The sequence below is a fragment of the Mus caroli genome, chromosome 18 (assembly GCF_900094665.2).
Source record: "Mus caroli chromosome 18, CAROLI_EIJ_v1.1, whole genome shotgun sequence".
Lineage (NCBI taxonomy): Eukaryota > Metazoa > Chordata > Mammalia > Rodentia > Muridae > Mus > Mus caroli.
The window spans coordinates 46371772-46378130 of NC_034587.1; the positions used below are offsets into that span (position 1 = coordinate 46371772).

Below are 6359 nucleotides of genomic sequence, written 5' to 3' on the forward strand. Positions count from 1 at the left end.
GTTGTGGGCAGTTGGCGAGTGTCAGCAGACCCTGCGCCCCAGCTGCTCAGGTGCTTTTCTGACCGGAAGAGGCTTGTGCATGACCCACTCTCAAATGACAGCATGACTCTTTTTAGCAGTGTCAGATGCAGGAAAATTAGACATCTATTTTCCTATACAAAAATATACATAACCAGCAGTGGCCAGAAGAAAGACACCCAAGCACCTGCCATGGATGCCACTCCATTGGATGAATGTGCAATGGAAAGACAGGAAGGATAGAGTATGAGGTGGATGGAAGAGAAAGTAAACCTGAGGGGTTTGTATTCTGTGGAGAAAGGTGGAACTGGAGACTCGATGGTGGTGAGGAACAGGTAGAAAAGAGGATACCAAGGTGATATACTGGCCCAGGCTGCTGCCAAAGGCATGTCTGGGTCCATGAATGGCCTCGCTGCTAGCTGAGGTCTGTGTTGATATCTGTGGCCTAAATTATCACCAGAGACCAGTGGATGTCTGTAGTCTGGGCTACCACTGGAGACCACGTGGATATCTGAGGGCCATGCTGCTTTTTGGTGGCATGTTAATCTGAGTGACCAATACTGCCACCTGAATCCATGGGGACTTCCAAGCCAATGCTGCTGCAAGAGGTGGGAGGTAGGGGGTGGAGGGGTGAGAGGTTATGTCTGGATTCACGGTCATATGCAAGCTGGTGTCTATGTTGATGTCCCAGATCTGTATTGCCACCAAAGGCAATGTCTCTGAGGCACTGTGCTGAGCTGGCCTTGTCTCTCACCATGAGCCATCATAGTTCAGAGAGCTAGCCCCACCTCTCACTAGGGCAGGACATTAGAGCTGACCCTGAAGGCAAGGAAGCATGGGAGCCAGCACTAAGGTTGTCAGTGAGGGAAAGCTGGCCCCAACCCTTGTCTGCTTCGAGGTAGCTTGGACAAGAGAGAGATGCCCTACCCACTTCACCCCTCATTACCTGAAGCAGGCAGGTGAGCTGGCCCTTAAGGTCATGATAGCAGGAGAGCTACCCGTGTTCCTCACCGGCTGAAGCACACTAGAGAAAACAGGTCCTGAACCTTACCTGGGGGGAGGGGCAAGGTAGAGGTTGCCCTTGTGGCAAAGGCATGGGTGAGCTGACCCTGCTTCTTTTCATTGATGGCACTGGGTGAGCTAGGCAGGGTAGTGTTAGAGAGCTTGGACTGTTGGTGTGGGTGCAGGAGAACTGGAAGCCTGACCAACTCAGCTACCTGCCAGTCCCAGGTCTAGGGCTTTTGAACTGGCTCACCCAGCATTTACCTTATCTATGGTAACACGGCAACAACAGAATATTCAAGGGGAATCCCCATGAGGATTCAGTATTGATAGTGTAGCAGAAGCCAGAGGCTTCGAAACAAAACAGTGCCCCCCTGCAATGAGTATTTGCAAGTAAAGATGTGTGGACAGAGGGCATACTATGGGACACACTGTGAGCACACTACAGCTGACATGATGACAAGATGAGGGTTTTTTTTGTTTGTTTTTGTTGATTTATTCTGTCTTGTTTCCTTTTCTTTTGGGGGGGGGGTGTTGCAAGGGTGGAGGGCAGAGTTGAAGGGATGGGGAAATGAGTGGGATTGGGGTGCCTAATGTAAAATTAACAAAGAATCAATAAAGGTTTTTAAAAAATAAGAATATGCATAACCACTGGGGGTATAGCTCAGTTGTAGAGTGTTTGACAAACATGCATGAAATTCTAGGTTCAATCCCTACTAATGGCAACGTTTTATTCTCTCTCTCTCACACACACACACACACACACACACACACACACACACACGCACACACATGCACACACATGCACACACATGCAGATTTCTGGAGTGTAGTCTCACACAGAGGCTTGTGCTGGTTAGTTTTTTACCAACCTGACACAAGCCGGGGTCATGAGGGAAGAAATTACCCCATGAGGTTGGCCTGTACTCAAGTCAATGGGGGCATTTTCTTTATTAACAATTGGCTTGGAAGGGGAACACAACTCACTAGGAGATGTGCTACCCCTGCACAGGTGGTATTAAGTTATTTAAGAAAGCAAATTAAGCAACCAAGGGGAGCGGACCAGTAAGCAACTGTCCTCCATAGCTTCTGCTGAAGCTCCTGCCTCTAGGTTCCTACAGTGGTTTTCCTCCATGATGGACTATAATCTAGACATTTGAGGTAAAGAAACCCTTTCCTCCCCAAGTTGCTTTCAGTCATGGTGTCTTTATCTCAGCAATTGAAACTAAGACAAGGCTCTTGTGTGTTAACATCAATTAGCTTTCTAAAGCCTCCAGAGTAAGTGCTCTGAGCTGTCACCAACATCACCCAAGAGAATTTCAGCCATGGCCACTTGTGTATATTTGTAATAATCATTTTCATTTCAAATCATTCCTTCTGGGTTCATTTTCAGGGCCTGAGATCCACTGTAATCAGCAGGCTACAGAATACAAATGGCCAAAATAGCAACTGAATATACAAGAGGAGGAAGCACAAATCCCTGACCAGAGACAGAAGCCAACTTCAGATGCCTCGAAGATTACTATTAAGCCATGAGAGGCTCAAACATGCCATCTTGCATGTAGTCTTTGTTCAAAAGGATGAAGAGGAAACACGTGATAAGATTACATAGATGAAAGCTGATTCATATATCCACAACATAGCCCCCACCACCTACAGACATGTGATATGCAGTCCTTGCCTTCAGAAAGTCCACAGCTGGGAAATTAAATCATGTTCTTTCTCTTCTTCCTCTTCCTTGTCCTCTTCATCTTCCTCTTCGCCTCATTGTAGCCCAGGACTTACCATCACCTGGGAGTAAGAATACACTCAATGCTATCTGGCACTCCACCCTTCCTGTCACTAAGGCAGTCTGGCTGGGAAACATCCAAGGACCCAGTAGGCCTATGGCCTGAGAAACCTTATAATTCTATTGATAAATACAAGATGGGAAGGAAGAAGACAGAAAAACAAAGAAAAGCTCACTGGAAGAGCATATGCATTGTGACTTGGGAATAAAATGTAGTTCTTAGACTGGCATTTGATTGTCATCCCAAATCAAAACTGAGAAATAGAATTCTGTGCTTTACCAATTTTAATTTATCTTACTTAAATGATTCAAGAACACAACATACATTTTGAAATCCACCGTAGCGAACATGAGACGTAGAGGAACAGTCACCAATGAGGTAAATGTGATAGTGAAGGAAAATGCAATCTATTTGCAACATGTATTCCAGAACAGTCTTTAACCTCATTGATTTCTCTTGTTTGGAGGATGTACTCTGGCAAAGAGCAGTCGCCTCCGGGCACACATTACACATTCAAATAGAAAGAGACAGTATCTGCCAAAATAATTTATAATCTTCGAAGTGAAGATAAACACCATACACTCACACACTGTTAGAATGCATAAGCATACCACCTAAGTGTGTAGTGAAGATTTGATATTCTGGGTGCTGAAGCACCATCAAGTTAGGCATCAGTGGGCATACATACGGGAGCTCAGCTCTTCAAGGAACTTTTCTGGCAACTTTGTATAAAACCCATTGTTTATTAATTATCAGCAAGGAACGCACCATATGCTAGAGATTTCAGCAAATATTCTGATTCATCTTCACCCCAGGCACAGAGAACAGCAAAGGACAATAACAATCGTTGAGAAGTGCTGTGGGCTGCACTCTGTTGCTTAAAGATGAAATGCCTGTTCTTACAACGAAGTGCTTGAAGGAAATGCTGTGTGTATCTCAGGGCCAAATTTGTGCTGCTTTGGATTCTCTCGGGCATAGGTTTCTTTGCTGTCAGGTTCAGGGAGATTGTGAGGTACAGAATTATGGTGGAGTCTCTGTAAACTGAGTATGAGCTTTTGTTAAGACAGTTCAAGTTGAATAAGTAAATTAGAAGAAAAATAATTCTAGACCATTAGTAGCATTACAGACTTGACTCAGCTCATGGAGATTCCAGAGAACACACCTCGGTGCACATGTAGACAGGGAACTAGGGGCTGTCCACACAGGACACCCAAGGCTGCATCTTGGGGGGACAGCAAAGCAGAGACCATGCACTCTAGCCAAGCTCTGCATTTACTGAGCTTCCAGCAAAGATTAAGGGAAGTCAGAATACTTGTCCTGCGTTACTTTTTGAGAATTTATGTCATTTCAAGAAGCTGTGCTTTCCTACTTGTTCAGGGGGAATAAGAAAAAAAGTAAAGAAACCTACACACATGTATGTGGCAGACACCATGGCAATAGCTAAGGACTTTTAATATGTGTGACTATTATTCAGCTTATCACCAGGAAAAAAGTCCATTTGGTTAGGTTTTACATTGATCTGCATAATCTCACAGAAATCTAATATGCACAGAGATGAGGGGACTTTCAGAGAATTAGCAACTTGATAACTAGAAGAATGTGAATCTGAAATGAAATCTGGTTATCACTCCATGGCTTGTGGTCTTGTAAGCAGAAATCCTTTTTGCCTAGGTGGAGGGACACACAGAGTCAGGGAGCCCTTTCAGAGCACTTTGAAATGAGGTCAAGTTACAAACTATCTGGCTTGAGATTCCAGTATGAACAAACATCAGTAGAAGTCAAAGACTTAAGAAAATGAATTATCGCACTGAGACCAGGGGTCATTTGGAAGCTGGAAGAACTTTCTTTGAGGGGGGTGGGTCATCTAATCTCAAGATGGAAACTGCTGAAAGCTAGAAGCAAAGCACATAAGAGCCCAGGGAAGAAGTAGAATGCCAGATGCCTAGTCAACCAAGCACATCTCTGTGAATACTTAAGCAATGGGAGAAAACAAACAAACAAAGCCAGAGAAAGATAACAGTTGTAAACCAATGGAGAAATCATGAGATTCTGAGACTCCAGGATGTACTCATAGGAAGGTATTGGTTCCTCCTTTTCCAGAGCATCTATCCCTAGTAAGAAGTTTTGCCAGCATGGTGCCAGGACATGAAGCTGAGCAGCAAAGGCCAGAAGTTAGACACTTATAAATGACTCCTTGCAGGGGCTTTCCCAGAGAAAATGCCTGATTTGGAGAACATTCCTGACTCACCAAGAGAGACCAGGATGAAGACATCTCAAGAAAAAAAAAAAAAAAGAAGAAGACTGAGGAGGAGAAACAGTTCCCCTTAAATGGTTCCTCTGTACCAGAGAAGCAGATATCTGCCCTGACTAATCCTCCTGTGTTCTATGAGAAAGTCAGTACTACTGTTGTGACTACAGCTGCCTCCTAGACAGTGTTGATGCCTTGACCAATAATTGCAGACAATGCTAAGGGGGTTGATCCAATGCAACACCAGTAGACCAATGGGAAAATGTGTGTAGTTCATGGGAAAAGCATTCCTGCAACCTCAAGTTTTTGGGTTGGGCTTCAGTTCCATGCTGGACAAGCCTGGTTACCTGAGAAGAAAGGAAAAAAAATTGCCCTCTTCCTGCTTCCTGCTTCCTGCTTCCTGCTTCTGGTCTACATATTTCCACCTCCATGACCAGAGGACAGCATGCTGTACCCTAAGTGTGTTCACAGTAACAAGGTCTTAATTAAGAGGCTCCAAGGATAAGGGATAGATCTCTCAAGTTTGGCATTTCTTTACAAAAACAGAGAACAACCCCAAGTACAAAGGGTGGATCTTTTGAGTTGCAAAACCCACTCTTGTGGAGCAGTCTGTAGAGCTGCAGCTGACACCAAGACTGAGGTAAATCTACATCTATGCCTTTGAAGGTGTCTGTTGCAAGATTTTCCCTGTACAATGACATTAGTGCAGAGGAGGCCTGTGATTGGACAAGGGAAAAGGAGGCTGAGCTAAGAGTGGCAGAGACAGAGAGCATCTCAGGAGAGAGGGAGGAAGGAGAATGGAGGCCTACGCGTGATGACTTCATAAGGTTAGAATAATGGGGATAAAGCTTTATCACTATCAATTGGCTCTGAAATTATTGTATTGGCATCTTGTAAATTGTGATTTTATTGATACATAAATCTGATTGATGATAATCATGAGCTTTAAGAGTTTTGATTCTACTGAGTAATTAGGTATTGAGATGGCTGACTGTGGGGTGTGTGGGGCTTTATGTGGTAGTGAGAGGAATTTGGTGGGGGGGGGGTCTGCCAGAGTGTTGTCAGGCAGAAAGACACCAGTGGCAGGAGCCCTGTGGCCCAGTGAGGCCAGAGAGTTGGTGGGTTGAGAGAAGCAGGAGTGCAAAAAGTTGGCTTGGCGGGTTCATTTTTTAATATTTCCCGCAACAGGTGCCCATCTTACCTAGAATTATGGGATATTGTAAGTTAGCTACTCTTGTGTGAAGATAAAAAAGAAAAGAAAAAAAGAGAAGAGAAGAGGAGAGGAGAGGAGAGGAGAGGAG

The 6359-nt window shown here is 44.5% G+C and overlaps 1 pseudogene; it reads left to right on the top strand.

Moving 5' to 3' along the window:
• The first annotated feature begins 4685 nt into the window (after positions 1 to 4685).
• On the top strand, positions 4686 to 5563 carry LOC110284487 (annotated as a pseudogene).
• The last annotated feature ends 796 nt before the right edge of the window (positions 5564 to 6359 follow it).